Here is a 16,459-nt window from a genome sequence, read left to right as displayed (position 1 = left end):
TAAACTTGCTAGGTGCATACATGACTTATCAATCTGTTTTCTAACAAAAAACCTTCTTTCTGCAGTAACCAGATGTCATCCTCTGAGAGGACAGAGAATGATACCATAAGCCATCTCTTGAAAAAAACAAAAACACACAAAAAAATATCAACCCCCCCACAAACCCAAGAAACAAACTTCCAAAAGTATCCCAAAAAACCCAACCAGCCCACAAAACCCCAACCAAAAAGCCAGCCCTTTTGTTATGAAGAGTGTTTGAAACAGATGTGCAATCATGGCTTGTTGGTGTTTCTGCTCTTAGAAAAGTTTGGATTTGTCCTTCTTGTATGTCAGTTTCAAAATTGCCTTCTATTCAACTGTAGTAGTAGACCTGCTGTACCTTACAGACTGCTATGGCCACAGTATTAGAGGAATAAACTCGGAGAATCTTCTTCTCCTTTAAAATTGAACTAATTTGAGCATATGCGTTATTTATAATACATTTCATAGATTTATAGCTGTTCGTGATCTTCCTTGACAATTAAAACTTGCAGTGCACAAAAATGTATTTAGTTTAATAAGCTGCAAAACCATCTTCCATGAGACTTCCGCGTGTTACAACACCAAGGTTGTTGCAAAAAAAATTCAACCTGTCTGCACTTACTTGCATGTGAGCAACCATAATGAACATATGGCTGTGGTCTATAGGGTGGTACAGTCAAGGGCTTGAAAAATAACAAAACAATCTTCATAACAAAAATTGGAAACTTTTGGGTGCTTGCCAGTTTTGGTTACAGCTGGAGCTGGGTGGTTGAGTGAAAGGGGCTGATGGTATCTTCTGTCCTTGCTGGCCTGAGTAGGTACTGGGTAGGTGCAGTGGCACATAGGGGTTGTGGGCTCCTTCTCTGGCCCAGCTGCTTCCCACTCACTGAGGAGGGACAAAGGTATTTACACCTCTTGTTCTTGGAGAGCTCACAGCCCATGGGAAGTTGTCTGGCATTGGACAGAAAGCACTTCATGTGCTATTTAAAATGCTGGACAAGAATTCACAGCAGGCATTTCCTGTCATCTGAAGTGTGAGCAGAGGAAGAGGAAAAAGGGAAAAACCCTAATAAAATGCATCTCGCTTTAGGGATGGTGAAGCTGCATACTTGAACCTGTGTCACTAGAGGTTATGTCAAGTGATGTGCTGAACTGCAGATGAAATAATAAGAAATAGAAAGAATCCTTGTCTTTTTGAAGGCAGCACACTTTTACAAGACTGTAAAAGATTATAAAAGGGGTGAAACAGGGAAAGACCTCAAATGTGTGTGTTTTGGGAGTTGTGCCCTTGATGGTGTGCTTGCATGTGAACAAGAGAAGAAATCTCTAACTTGCTCAGTCTGCCTGCTGCTGTGGTTTTCTGGCTAGTTTTAGTTTTGCTTTACTTTTTTCTTCTCCAGTTGATTCTTCTCCCCTCCTCTCCCTTCCCCTACCCCTCCCCCCCACCTTGGAAAACCCATTAATTGCAGCTGTAATTCTGAGGCTTAGATGCAGTTCTGGGCACACATGACCCTGTCATGTTCCTGGTCTTATTTACTGCTAATGGATTAGACAAAAAAGAAAGTCTCAGAACCCCGCCCTGAAATATTGCAAGCTGCTTTTCTTCTTAAGAACTCCTAAATATCCATGCCCACACTTGCATCCACTTACACCAGCTTGGACTAGCTTCTCTGCAAGTTTTCAGCTGTCTGAATGCCAGCCATTGTCTACCACTTGGTTGGAATGAGGCAGTATCCTATATTGGCCTGTCAGCCCTTTCTTGGCTTCATGTCCCCAAGGCACATTTGCTGTCTGTATCAAAGGTAGGAGGAGAAGGTCTCCTTGGTGGCATAGTGTAGGCTGGGGTTGTGCTCCCTCTCTCGAGAAACCAGTATCAAAACTGTTCTTAAAATGCATGTTAAAGGAATCAGTCTTGATCTCTCTCCTGATTTTTCTACTTTTTCATTGGTGAGGCAGAGCATGTCGTTCATTTCGTGAGCATATTACAATTCCCAGATTAACCTGAAATTGCAGTCTTTCCTCACCATTTAACTTTTGGTTCAGTAAGGGTTGAGGCAAACATTTTCCAGCATACTGAGAGGAACCTGACACTTCTGTTGCAAATAACTTTTCCCCAAAAGCACTGCTTGCATTGGAACAGTTTGGGCTCTGGCTTGCAGCCATGGGTTCACCTAAGCATGTTACACGAAGTGACAGGTAGACAGAGGTAATACATATTTTAATGTGCTTGACTCAGCTAGAGACCATAAAATGAGGTAGACTAGACTTTCCTTTCCTAGCAGATGTGAGCTTGCTCTCTGTTTATTAATAAGTTACGACACTGGCAGCAATGCCACTCAGGTCGCCTTAATGGCCCTGTGGCTCTTGAAAGTGGACGGGAACGCCGAGTTCCTGCCTTGTTTGGAAGGTGTTCTCAGCCCCTGTGTGAAACCATTACAGCAAACATGCTGGGGGTCAGCCTGGCCCAATTTCTGATGCCCCCAAGACCTGTCAAGGAACTGGAGTGCACATCAGCAGTGAATGGAAACTATAGGTGAAATAGGAAATGTTTCCAATTGCTACTCCCTAATATTTTAATAAATACGAGAGTATCGTGGCATGAATGTACTTTGGATACAGGGAGCTGCAGTTGTTCTAACATAAATCATGTGCACTCTTGTCACTGAAACTAGATCTTGTATGGTAATAAATGTTTTATTTTTTTGAACGATACCCAACAAAAGAAAAGGGACTTTTAAGTATAAAATTAAAAAAAAGAAAAGTAATATCTAGCTAGCAAGTGAAGCTTTTTCCTCACTTTTTGTTGAATAAAATGTAGCTAAGGTGGTTTTTATCCACTAGGGAGATCCTTAGGCAGGAGTGTGGAGAAAACAGTGTGGGTTTATGAATGCATCAAAGGTTAAAACTAAGTTGATAATTGTCATAATATGGTGAGAATGTTGAACTCCTTGCTAGGTGGAAATATGAAGTATTGTTTTCAGGCACAAAGCTGTCCTTGCAAGCTCAGCATCAGTAAGGACAGTTGATCTTCAGCTGAAAGTAGGGTTTGGATGCTATTGCTCTGGAAAGAGGTGAACTGGTGGCAAAGAGAACAGAGGAGAGAAGAAAGAGCCTGAGAGAGGACTAAAAATAGGAGTTGCCAGAAGAGGCAGGGGATAGAGTGGGCAAACAGCAGCTGTCTGTGAGCTGCAGAGCCATGCTATGCATCCACTGTTTGCAGGGTGAGGAGAACTCAGTACATTTCAAGTGGGAAGAATTAGGTCAGACATTTGGGAAAACTTTCCTAAACGGGGAACCATTATAATAAATGGAACATGTAAACTTCAGCATTGTGGGATTTTAGTAATAGGCGACATAAATATATGTCAGGTAGAGTTTAGGCAAGGGCAGCTGGGAAGGGGCCATGGAGCACTGAAGTCACTGTGCAAGACAAGCTCCCTAATTAAGATCCAGTATGTATCTGATGTGCTTGTTTTGTGGTGGTGCTTTTGGCGTGTTTGCATGTCTGTGTCTTTCAAAGAAAATGTGTCTGTTGCTGTAGGGATAATTAATGCCGTTCTGGAGCTGGGGGAAGAGTTAGTCGGTTTCTTGCTTCTTTTCGAACCTTTAAAGCAATGATTCCTTGAGGGTGAAGCGTCTGTGGCCCCAGCTGTAGTGAAACACATGCATATAGAGAAGGTGACAGAGAGCAGAACGGGTTGGAGCCCAGCTGCAGGGTACCACTTCCCTGGAACATTCATGACATCCAGGGAGTGGGTGGATTACCTCATTCATTTTTTAGTTCAGATGTAATGGCCCTGTGAATATTGGCATGGAGTTTTGTGTCCCCACAGAAAACAGACTGCAGAGTGAGCAGAAGAGGGGCAGGAGAGGTGAAATGTGACTGTTATTAATCCAGCATCAGACATAGCTCTAGGAGAAGCTTGTGGTTGTTGAGTCACCATTTATGATGCACTTGGGAGTAACTGTATTTCCTACATGTTTATTAGCTCCTGAGAAGGTTGAATTGTACATTAAGGTAGCAAAGTTGTTTGATATGTTAAACTTTGAAATGATGGTGCCTTCTTGAACAAATCTTTCCAGTAAGGAGTGAGACAGTAACCGAGTTACCTTTGTTTTTTTCCCCGCCCAAACTAGCATATGGCGTGGAATGGAAATGAATTTTACATGCTGTGACCTGAAGGGTACTGAAGAAAATGGATTGGCATAAGATAACCATTAGTTACAATGCACAGTAGTCTTTTGTCACTTGGCCAGAGAGTCTTGCATAGGGTTCTGCATAACATCAGGAGGAAAGATGGCAAAAGTCACTGTTCATGGACTTGTTTCACTGATTGGGCCACTTACCTCATTAGCACATGTGACAAGCTTGAAACTCAGCACACTAAATAGGGGCCCCTATCAAAGTCTCTCGCTTTGTTTCTGATTTGTAGTATTCTCCCTTAAATTAAGATAGATTGTAGTGATGCAATTAGTGGTTTGTAGCCTTAAAAACACCATCAAACATTTAACACAGGTATGCTTAAGGAAAAGTATGTGCCGGGGTTTGGGAATCGCAGCATCTAGCGTAATTACCCTCACTTCTCCTCTCAAATTATCAATTTGATACAGAATATATTTTTTTTTATTACCTTTTAAATGCTCACTCTGTGTTGAGTAACCTAGATTTATGTGACTTACTTTTTTGAAACCCTAGTGATTTAAAAGCTGCAAAGAGCTTTCCTTCCTCTTTCTCCTGCAAGTTTGTCCATTCCCTCTTACTCCTTTTTTTTCTTTTTGTGATTAAGCTGCATTACTGCAACATTCTGCTTTCTTATTTCTTTCTTATTTTCCCCCTCCTTCCTCTCTCTTTTTTTTTTTTTTTTTTTCTGACCCCTGTCTTGTGGGGACACTTTAGGCCACCTGTCTGTCCCAATTGCCTCAACCCCTTCTGTCCTCTCTGAGCTGCTGTCGTTTCTATGTGTCTGAACTCCAAGAAGGTCATACACATTGCAGAGGAATTGCCAGATCTGGTGACATCCATCTTCAGGGACAGCATAATCCAGTATAACACTGGGTCAGGAGTATATAATGTAATTACTTTAGAACTGTATGTGGAGCATTTCAGGGTTTAATAGTTAAAAAGGGTTAGAGCCTCTTTAAAGATAGCTATTTTCTTTGTCAGGCTCTACTGGATGCTGGTCTGCAAATCCTTGTGGTTTGGTGTAGCTGCACAGATGGTGGAAGATTTTGGCTTTACTGGGATGCTAAGTGAAGACACTGAAAGCTTGCTCTTAATTCCTTACAGAGCTGATCATGCAAAGGGCACTCAGGACTTAACTAGTGTGTGTTGGGAGGTGTGAAGGATCTTCCCGTGCTTTGGAAACATATAACTAAAATGGTCCTGAAACATTTAATCAAAGTGTGCCTGGCTGTGGGAGAGAATCCTCCTTCCTGGCTGATTTTAAGTGAGATCACTCTAAAGATGCCTGGGCCCACCATAAATATACTTGTTTGTGCATTTCTGCTCTGACCAATTTGTTCCTAGAGGTCCCTGCTCCCAAACCATCCTCAGATCTTGGTTTGCATCCAACACATGATTTTACAGCTGGTGTCTGTGAGGGGTTAGGGCTGACTGCTGGTATGTGCAGTTGGGTTTCAGGGCAGGGGGAAACGTTGAACTGCATTTTCAGAGGGTGCTGGGAGAATGTTTTCGCAGTGCCAGTGTAACCTGGAGTAAATGTGACATAGGCTAGCTGCTGGTGCTAGGTGCCAGTCAAACAGTATTTTTGTAATCTGTAGCAGGTAATTGAAGCTCTGGGAAGCATGGAGATCCCAGAAGAGTTTAGGTATAAGAACCTAGCTGTCTGATGCCATGGGTTTGGTTGTTTAGGCTCACAAGATTTTAATTTGTTTGGGGAACCAGTGGTTTCCTGATGCAGTGCTCCATAGTGGAAATTCTTTTACTTGATATTGCAGGATGTGTTTTATATTCAAAATTGACATGAATTCCCAGGAGATTAAAATCTAAATATGAAATTAATAATCCATTTCAGAAAAACAAAAGCTATTACAATAAAAACACTGTGGTGCCTCACCATCATGTAGTCTTAATGCACCAGACCCATTTAGAACCTTCAAAAGTTGAAACACAGGGTGTAAAATTAGTGTTAGGATGGGAGGGAACAAAAGGAAAAGAGGAAGATGAAGTAGGAGCACATTTGTCCCCAGGCCTCAGCATGACGGCTCTCATCACACAGAGCTACCTTAATTTAACTAGGACCCAGCATGAATTCAGGGTGGTTCCTCTGCATTTTTTTCACAGCCTGTGACTTCTTCCTTCCTTTTGCATCTGCCTGAATTTTTTAAGTTTTCTCAGTTGTTTTAATCCAGCATCGAGGAACACCTGGAGCTCCTAGTGATGGAGAGCAAGTGCTGTTATGGGGAAAGCCATTGCTCAGGCATCCTGCCTTGCATGACCCAGGTCAGACATCTGCCTCCAAGAAGAAATGATTCATGACACCCTCAAAAAATTGCTTTTAAAATGCTCAGTTCTGGGGAGGTTTATGGAAAACCTGCTGAAGCTGAGCATGCTGGAGGGCAGCAGTGCCTGTGACTCTGCCAGGGCTGGGAGCTGGGAGCAGAGCTTGCAGCCACAGTGCTGATTGGTGTCTTGCTGGGAAAGAGCAGTGGTGGACACTGGAAATGTCTGTGGCCAGCTGAAAGAGGCATCAGGCAACTGGCTGCAAAAGGTCTATCTTCCTTTCTTCCATCTCTGAACCACACTTGGAAAAAAGACTACAAAAACACAACAGTGAATTCCCTCCAAACCATAAAAATGGGGGAAAACATTCAGTTGCTGAAACAAAATCCAAACAAACCCAAACAAAAAAAATGATACTGCTACATTGCTGTTGCAAGTAATAAGCTAGGGAGGGCTTAATTTATTAGACAGTTCTTCATGGCTTTTTCAAGCACTCTTCAGTAAAATAAAGCAAAAAATACCAGTGGTTTCATGGCTGGATTCTAATTAATAACATAAATCAGAAAAGTTGAGGTGACATTTTTAAATTACAGTTCAAATTTTCTTTTACTTCATAAGCTCTTCCATCACTTGAGCTGGAATGAAAAATGTCTGGTCAGAGGGAGTCAGAAGCCCTTGGAGGAGATGGGCTTGATGCTCTGATTTGTACCTTGTCTGCTTGATACTCTTGTTTCTTTGAGGTTAGTCAGGTCACCAGCTTGGGAGCACTGGAGCACAGTCTATTTAGGTACTGTATGAAACAAAAAATATTGTTCACAGGTGTTACAGTATTTTGGCCTGAGGGTAGTGTGATAATGTAGCACACCTGCCATGTGTCAGCAACCATGCACAACTCTTTTTTTTTCTTCTTTTTTTTTTTTAAAGTTTGAATTGTTCCATTTTCTGCTCAATATAAGAGAATATGAACTTTAATGATGTGATGCCTGAAGCACCCTCAGCTTCTGTGACATTAAATAGTGAATGGTGCACAGGGAGCCCCATGTGAACATTTGGCTCCAGAGCAATTTAGAAAGGTCAAAACCTCGTGTAAATGTAACCCAAGTAATCAAAGTCACTTGTTTGCAGAAAATCACCCTATGCCATTGAGGGCTGTTTCTTGCCTTTTTAGTTTCTGAATGAAATATTTATCAATTGGTTGTAATCAAACTACAAGCAGTTTTGCTGTGGGTTTTGTTTTCTGCCAGGATTTTTTCAGTGAAGTGTGGAAATGGGGGCTGGAGTTGGGTGTGTTTCTGTGCAATTCTCTCATGACCAACATCTGTGGGATGTTGCTGTATTCTCCATTATGGGTTTCTTCATTTCCTTCTTCTCCTCCTCCTCACATCTGCCTCCTGTCTGTAATTCCCTGTTGTTTCTCACTATACAGATTTGCTGAGTTATTTTTTTATTATTTCTGGTCCCCCTTACCTTCCTGCAATGCAGTATTTGTGTGGACTAAAGCTTTTTCATGAGCGGACGGTTTGCTGAGGTCTGTTTGTAAGCAGCAGTTTGTGTTTCTCAGGAGTTCTGCTTTCACCTTTTGGGTTTTCTTTGTGGCGGCACTTGGGGTTTTTTTAAGGAATAAAACAACTGTCTGGTTTGGCTTAAACTGTGCATTTCTCTAGTTACACCCAGCGCTCTCAGAGAGGTGTGTGCTTGCCAGCTTGTGTACGTGAGCTCTTCCAGACAGGAGCCATCTGTAGGAACTGGCGTGAGTGGTGGGCAGTGGCTGTCATCAGTCCTGCTTTTGGAGCTGCTGGATGAATCTTGGCAGTGGGGGATTAGGGGGGCAGAGCCAGCCCTCACTCTGGATGCAGGGAAGGGTGGAGCAGCAGCAACTGTACCCATCGCCTGGAGACCTGAACAGAGAAATTAGTGGGGAAAATGCAGTTCCCTTCTTCCCCTGGTAAGTCCTGTTTGCCCCTGGGAAAAAATGCTTGGATCAGCAGGACAGGAAAAAATTATCCAAAACATGTTACAATGGCCTAATTTTTCTCCTCCTGTTCAGAAATTAGGGTAGCTCTTGGGGAGCTCTTGGTGTTATGACCTCCAAAAGGTGATCTGGTGTTTTTAGGGAACCTGGTCAGACTGTTCGTAAACCTTGCATGCAAGTGGGGCAGCAGAAATGGCAGTGGTTCTGGGCTTTATTGCTGTGTGAAGCCCCCCATTCAGAGAACAAAACAGACCCAGGTAATTGCATTGACTCATAGAAATTAAAGGTAAACAGGAGATAAAAATGTCACTTTGTGCTTCCAGGTGCTCTGAAACAGAAGCAAATATATTCATTTTGTTAATTTAGGGTTGTCAACCCAAGTGGAAGGGGTAGAAAAATAGACAAAATCTCCAATATCTTATACTTTAAAAAGTTGCAAACAGAGAATTTTGTTGCTGGTTTTTTATCAGTACGTAAGTGTCCCATGATGACACCACACAGCTATACATAACCTCTTCTTGACTGTCATTATAGTTGGTATGCTGTCTATTCCAAATCCCACTTGATGCCAATCAAGTTCTTGCTCTACTGTTAGCAAATATGTGATTCCTTTCCGTCTGCAAGAAGCTTGAATGTATTGCAAGGCTCTTATCAGCCCCTTTCTCTTCCCTTTCCCAGAGTAAACATCCAGCTCCTTAAATGTTTTTCCATTGGTCACACTTTCTAAAGCTGCTACTGTTCTTCCTGCTCCCTTCTTGACACTCTTCAATGCACATTTTTTTGAAAAATATGAATCTCAGACTTAAATATAATATGCTGTATACCTCTCCCTGGTGCTGCAGAAGGCAGAACACCTCCAGCATTATGTCCCACAGAAATTCATCAGATGCTCATGCTGCTTCATTTCTGCTGCCCAACCCACATCTTCCTCATCACTTTTCACTTCTGAGGTCCCCACTGCTGCTGCCATTACCCTTACAGGAATGTAGTCAGATTCAGCACATACGTGGTTTTCTTTCTGACTGCTTTGCTCTTCTTTAAGTCAGGTGAGGATGCCAATGGTGTATCCCAACCTCAGCAGTGTGATACTGAGCATGGATCAGGCACTCTCCACTGATCCTCATATAGCTGTGACTCCTGAAATCAGTAAGTTTTTACAGGTTGTCATCATGGTGCTGATAACTTTGAAGGCTAGTAGGCTAGGGTTTGGGTTTTATTAATCACTTGTACACCTTTCTGCCCCCCGCCTTTCCTTTGTGATAACGTAAGCTATTTCGGTAGTTCACTCATGAAAAAGTCATGTGGGGCTGTTTTAAAAGCCTTTCTAAAGATAGGCTCTGTCATCTGTACTACTCTACTTCCTTTTTATCAGCTGGGACAGATGCCCTGTCAGAGAGAGTGAGAGAGGCTTTACTCTAGTTTGACATGACTTTTTGATACATTCATGTTGGCCATTTGTTGTGTTTTGTTCCTAATCTCATTATTTTTACAGGATTAGAAATCCTTTAGCGGTGTGCTGCAGTAACTTTGGTTTAACTGGCTTTTCTGCTCCCACTTTCCTTTGTAAGATCGGGTGCTGTGTTTAGTCTTTTAATTTCTTTTAGACCTCACCTGGCCCCTCTGGCATCTACATAGCAGTGGTTAATGGTTTAAAGATGATTGATGGTGGTTCCCCAGCACTGTAGGGACATTTTCACTGCTCCTGCTGACTTGAAACCACTTGGCTGACTGATGTCTTTGTTCTGTTCTTCCCTTACTCCATCCAACCTGAACTTGCATATCCTGTGTGTCAGATGAAATATGCCCCCATTATCTGGTCCCAGATAATGAAGAAAAATAATATTTATTTCCCAATAATAAAGAAAAAACTTTCTCATGTTTTGTAACAGGCCTGGTTTTCCTTTTAATGTATTTATAGAGACTTTCTTCTTATCGTTTGCCACATCTCTTGCTTAATTCTAAGTCACTTGGCATCCTAGTCTTCATTTCTCCTTTTCATCCTGTTCATCCCTGAGTCATGTGTTCCTGGTTCTGCTTTGGTGCACAATCCCTTTTTGATATATCCCTCCCCTTCCCAGGTCCTTTCAAAGCTTCTGACAGTTTCTGTCCCCAGGCTTGCTAGGTGAAGTTTCTCCAGAAACACTCATTTTCATTTTGTGGTGGTGCTATCAAGGGGTGCATGTGTGCCTGGGATGAGGGAGTTTTGGGTCCTGCCAGGTAACTCATGTCTGCATGTCCCTTTTTGTCCCCTTTGAAAGGTGTGTCTGGTGGTTTTAAGGTGCCTTCTCCATCTCCTCCAGATTACATTACTCCTTTCTTAGATGTCGCCTCTGGTTTTCCTTTCATCTTCATCAAGAAACTTTTAAGAAATCTGTATCATGCACCTTCCTAGAAAGCCAAACAAATATTTTAGATCGTTATATTTTGCAACACCTCCACCCAGCTTTTTTTATTATTGCTGATTAACACCTCCCTGCCCTCCCTGCAGTCTCCCTCCTGCATCTATGCTTGGTCCCATGTCCTCTGCCATCACATCTGTTAAGTCATTTAGCCTGGAGCACTCTCTGCTGGCACGATGGCAGCAGCTCTTCCAGATGCTTAGCACCTTTCTCCATTGGTTTTCCTCTTGTCTCTTTTGTTATTTCTTTTTTGACTTTATTTTTGTTTGGTTGGTTTTTTAATGTACTGACTGTAACAGGTTTGTGCTTATATGTGTACATTTAAGACGCAATAATGAACTCTCAGCACAGCTGGTGCGTTTGTGCATTGAAACATAAGGGTTGCTGGGCTGGAGCCTCACAGCCAGGTCAGACATGGGTACCCATCAGTGCCCAAAGGAGGGCTCTTGCTTCCCCCTCCCCATCCTGGGGAGATCCAGCCCTCCCAGCAGAGCTACCAGGTCCCCAAAGTCACACTGCTGCCAGCATGAGAAAGGTGACAGGAGCATGCAGTTGGGAGGGGGCATCCAGTGGCCGGTTTTGGGGTTGTTCCCACCTGTGTCCATTCAGGACTCATCTCTGCAGTCGCTTTGGCTTGTTGGTATCTGCTGAAGTAGCTGTAAGGCCAGGGAATTGCCTCCTGTGCGAGGCTTCCAGTTTTTGCTGGCAATGGTGATGGGTCAAGAAAGAGCTGGTTTTAACTCTTGGGGACCCTGTGCCAGCTGTTCGTGGCATGGGTGCCTCCTGCTTGTGAGGCTGAAACTCATCCACATTAAAGAGGATCAACAGAAAATGATCATTTTCCTAAAAAGGAACCCAGCTGGAATAAGTGAGCTGAGGTTCAGGCAGTTTGATGGAAACAGTTTATATTTCAAGCTTAGAAGTCGGCGTTCTGGTGTGTATTCTTTTCTTGAAACATATATTGGCATTTCTGTCACTGCTCATTGCAGCAATATTGTTCTCCATATGCTCTTCTCATCAGCATCTCATCGTTATTGGATAAATATGTCTCTCATTATGCAGAACATTATTTTTGAAGTATGGAATCATTATTTTGTTACATAATTTCCAAATTTGGACCTTTTGCAAGGATTTATAACAATCTTCAAGAATTACTGTAATTAAAGGAGAACTTTCTACAAAGAGAATTAATTAGATCAAAGAAGCATTTAAATGTAAATCATTAATCCGCACATTACAGGAAATAGTTAGTGGCTATGTATAGTTCATTTAATTATACTTGGTTCAATTTTGTTTTCTCATTACATCACAATTTATTCGGAGTTAATTTGCAATTTCTTGTCTAATGTGACTTCTGTTTGCTTAATATAGCAGATATTTTCACTAGCGTGTATTTATATATAAATAAAGGTTTATTAATGACTGCAGCGTTAATTAAACTGTGGGCTCTGCTGTCAGTTAGCTGTGAATTTTGGTGCTCTGTGGATGCAGCCCAGAAGGTCTGTGCTCTGAAAACGAGAGGTAGAGTGTCAAGGTTTTGAATGTATAAATTTATGCAGTATTGTGGGGTTGTCACTTGCTGCAGGGGACCAGGTGACCTAGAGGACAACATGGTTTAGGTTCCCTTACGAAGAAAAGTTACGTTCTCTAAGTCTACAGCCAGTAATTGGTAGTGGGAACGGGAATCTCCCAAGTCTCATAGCTGAAGGAAAGAAGGTCTAGGTGTTGTGTCAGGTTTTAGGATGTAGGGGTTTTGCATAAGTGGTTTGCAGGTTTTGTAATCCTTATGTAATGTTTTAGAGTAGTGTGAGGGTAGGAAAAGATTTGTTGTCTGTGATTTGGTCCACATTATATATAAAATTACTATAGAAAGCCATGTTGATTTTTTGAAGTTGAGTTTTAATACTTTGATAGTATATTAATATCTGTACTCGCTTACCTGTTGTCAGCAGCACTAAAACACTGACCTTTTATTAATATTTTAATATTAAATTAATATTAATATTTTACTGATATTTTTATTTTACACTGCTGAAAGTACATATATTTTTAACTTATATTTTTAGTAGTAGGTTAAAATAAGCTAGCTATGGGCTTTTCCTCTCCCCCACCCCCACCCCTCTCTTTAATCAAAAGACTTAATTTTCATTCTGATTTTCATTCTGCCACCAAATAAATGTACTTTCGCCTCAGAATCTATGCTATTACTATCCAGGAATAGCAGCACCTGTGTTAAGTTTGGACTCAGCTAATCTTTTGGAATCTTTGAATACTGGGTTATTAAGCCAAAGTGTAGCTATCCAAGAGCACATCTGGCTTGCATAGTATTACCTCATTTGTATAAGGTAGTGCTCCCAGTTTCTCTTCATTACTTTGTTTTCTGTTTGCTGGAAAGGGGAATTTGATACAGAGGCTGTGCTGGCAGCAGAAAAAGTTGAAGCAACTTGAGTGTTTTCTTTCTTCCTGTGCTGAAATTCTCATTAGAAGTAATGGTTTTGATACATAGCCAGTTATAGTAAATAAACTAATCAAATAAGAATAAGAAATTCTCAGCCAGCTGTGTGCTTGATAAATGTTTAGGCACTACCAGCTATTCTGTCAGGTTTGCTGCGTGCAAAGAAAAAGTAGAGTAATATTTATGTTGGTAAATTTCTTAAGATTACTGTTATTTCTTTCAATAAGTGAAATTACCTCTTCCTAGGAGGATTGTTGTGCTACTTATAACAAATGAAATGCTGTCAGGGTTCATGCGGATAAGCAGCTGTTTGCTGAGGAAGGCAAAACAACTTACTGGTTTGCACTGAGAGAGGAATGTTGTTTTCTGCCTTGTAATTTAGGTATGTTCAGCCCGTGCTAGATGGAAGGAGATAAATCTTAACAATACTGTCATTGAGGAGTTTGTAAGAAATGGGATTTGCGATGTGTTTGCTTTGCTTCTATTTACACCTGTAAGAGAACGGTGTGAGAAGAACAGTATTTTGTTCTCAGTATTTGTTGTTAAACGTGTTGCATGCGTGGGGAAATAAAGACATTTGGAAATGGCAACCTTGGGTTAATTAAATCCATCTGCTGTCTGACTAACGATAGTAATATTGTATCCAGGGAATCTCTTACACTGAAAGATTTGATAAAGCACACAGAATTTTCTAATAAAGCACTCTTAAAGCCAGCAAGAGCTCAGGGGACTGGAGAGAAAATCAGTTGCTCCTAGAGAGAACTCAGTGCTGTCAGGCTATGCTTCATGCAGGAATGTCCCAGAAGAATGTGACAGCCGAATTTGTTGTTCCCTGAGATTCAAAATTGTAACTGGTAGGGAAAGTAAAACTTGTTTACATCTCATGCTACATGAAGCTGTGGTTTATGGGGCTAATTTAAATGTCTGTTTCTGTGCTTGCAAACAGCCAGGATACAAATGTTCATTAGGAAAGAAGCTACACAGGGTGCAAAAATGAGCTTTCAGAGGCATAGTCTTGCCTCTGAAGCTGAAGGAAGACAGACTTTTGGTTAGTATTGGATGGAAACCTGATCCTATAGAGAATAATACCTCTTTCTAAACAGAAAGTATGATAGTTACTTTTTATTTACACTTCTCTAAGTAATATCATGATGGGGGGAAAAAGTATTACAACTTGCTGTATGCATTCGCTCTTTGTATTGCTCATAGGTGCTGTTTTGTATTGTTTGAGAAATTACTTTTGTAGCTGTAAGTTAGGTTTTGGTAATTTATTCATATTTTCTGGAAAAGAAGACTGAACGTGTAGTTCGAGTTTATTGAAATAATTACTTGATTAATTTGCATTTCATGTCCTCAAACACTTCTGCAAAGCAGGGTGGGGGAAAACTTGAGACATTTGTGGAGACCTGGGTGCTTTTAAAGCAAGGCAAATATAATGAGTGTCAGATGAAGAACAGTTTATTCTATGTGAATTTGACAGATGGGTAAAGCAAAACTCTGAGAGATTAACATTGGTGTTCAATTTAATGTTTAAAGCATACAAAAAAGAATGGCTTAGGAGAATTGAACATGGAGGATGAGTTTGCATGATCTACATTGGAGGAACTTGTTTCGGCTTCCTTCATGTTGAAGTCGCTCTAGTATGTGATTTATCTCAGCTTAAAGCAGGAATTTAAAATAGGTCAGATGAATCCCTCTCTGAAACGTCTGTTTTTCTGCTCTTCATTTAAAGTGACTATCTCAGATATGGACAGCTGAAGTTTGATTAAACTAATGCCTTTCTCATTTTAAGAGCCAAGTTAATTATTGCTTTTCATAGATGCTAAAGACAATTTGTTAAATAACAGATTTTGAAAAGTATTTTTTCATACAGTTTTGCCAGTTTGAGTGTAGAAATTTACGATGTGTTTCTAAACAAGTGTGTCACATGTTAGTACCTTGAAAATGTGTCCTGAGGCCTGAATCTGCCATGTATGCTTTCTGATTCCTCTGTCTCGTGCTGTTTTGGCTGGCAGGGGGTGGGAACACACACCCCCCTCCTCACACACAGTGCAGGAGCTGAGCACAGGCTGAATGCTGTGACTTGCTTTGCTCGCAGAATACACCAGTGAGTTTGAAAATAGTAATTGGCCTCGCTTAAAACATTTTCTGCAAGCAATTTAGCTTATCAAACATTTAAGTGAAGAAAAAAGAGAAAGGTTTGTACTTTTCTTACGTTCTGTAATAAATTTGCTACTGCTAGTAAGCATTGTAGTGTATGCTAGGAGTTCATCGTGACTTCCTAGCAGGTGAGTTAACAGATGTATGTTTTGTGGAATCACCTATAATTACACAGTAGCCATGGTTACCAGGTTAAAGAAATCATGTCCTGATGACTAACAGAAATAGATGGCAGCAGACTGGTTTGCCTTCAAGTTGCTTAGTAGCAAACTATTCAGGAATAAGTTTGTGAGGTCTGAGAACATATGAGTAACAAACATAAAAGCACACTCCCTTTGCTGAACTGATGCAGAGTCTGCTTTTTCAGATCCTTGCTTTGATAAAAAAAAAAATCACATTTTTTTTTAAAAGTTGGGGTTTGCAAGTATTTAGTTTGAGAATTGGGTGTAAACCACATATTTGCAACCAAACTATTTAATGGAAGCAGTTAAAATTTTGAATGAATATTGCTAATATTTTTATTTTGATTTAGTATTGGACGAAGTACAAACACATTTTTCCTATTCAATGAAAGTTGTATTCCCTTCATCTTAAATCTAACACTTAGAATGACTTAATGGAAGTCTTTATGTTTCCTTTTAGATGCTCTAGCACTTAGAAATTATAGAAATGCAGATTAATTCAAGTGGGAAGGACAGAACTGGGTTTAAGGACAAATTTATGTTTTACTGTTTTTGGTGGACCCATTTCCGATCTTTCTAGTATTTATAGAATCATAAAATCGTTTAGATTGGAAAAGACCTCTAAGATCACCTAGTTCAACTATTAATGTATTGCTTAGAAGCATCAAAAGTTCTTGAGTACATTTCCAAAAGGGAGTGCAGATGTTGGTGCGCTCAAGTCCTGTTGACTTCAATGTAAAGGACAAAAGATTTAGTGTTTCAAGTTTCCTCATGGTTTAGAAACCCAAACTCCACTGGGTTTTGTTA

At 40.8% G+C, this 16,459-nt stretch overlaps 1 protein-coding gene across 26 annotated transcripts in view; it reads left to right on the top strand.

Annotated features, from left to right (window-relative positions):
- Positions 1-16,459, top strand: part of EPB41L3 (erythrocyte membrane protein band 4.1 like 3) — a 109,085-nt gene that overhangs the window by 27,101 nt on the left and 65,525 nt on the right. The window lies entirely within an intron of this gene.

Source organism: Pseudopodoces humilis, chromosome 1 (genome assembly GCF_049639895.1).
Source record: "Pseudopodoces humilis isolate 2021_Gansu_Grassland_sample_001 chromosome 1, ASM4963989v1, whole genome shotgun sequence".
In the NCBI taxonomy this organism is placed as follows: Eukaryota; Metazoa; Chordata; class Aves; order Passeriformes; family Paridae; genus Pseudopodoces; species Pseudopodoces humilis.
This window is presented reverse-complemented; position numbering and strand designations above follow the sequence as displayed.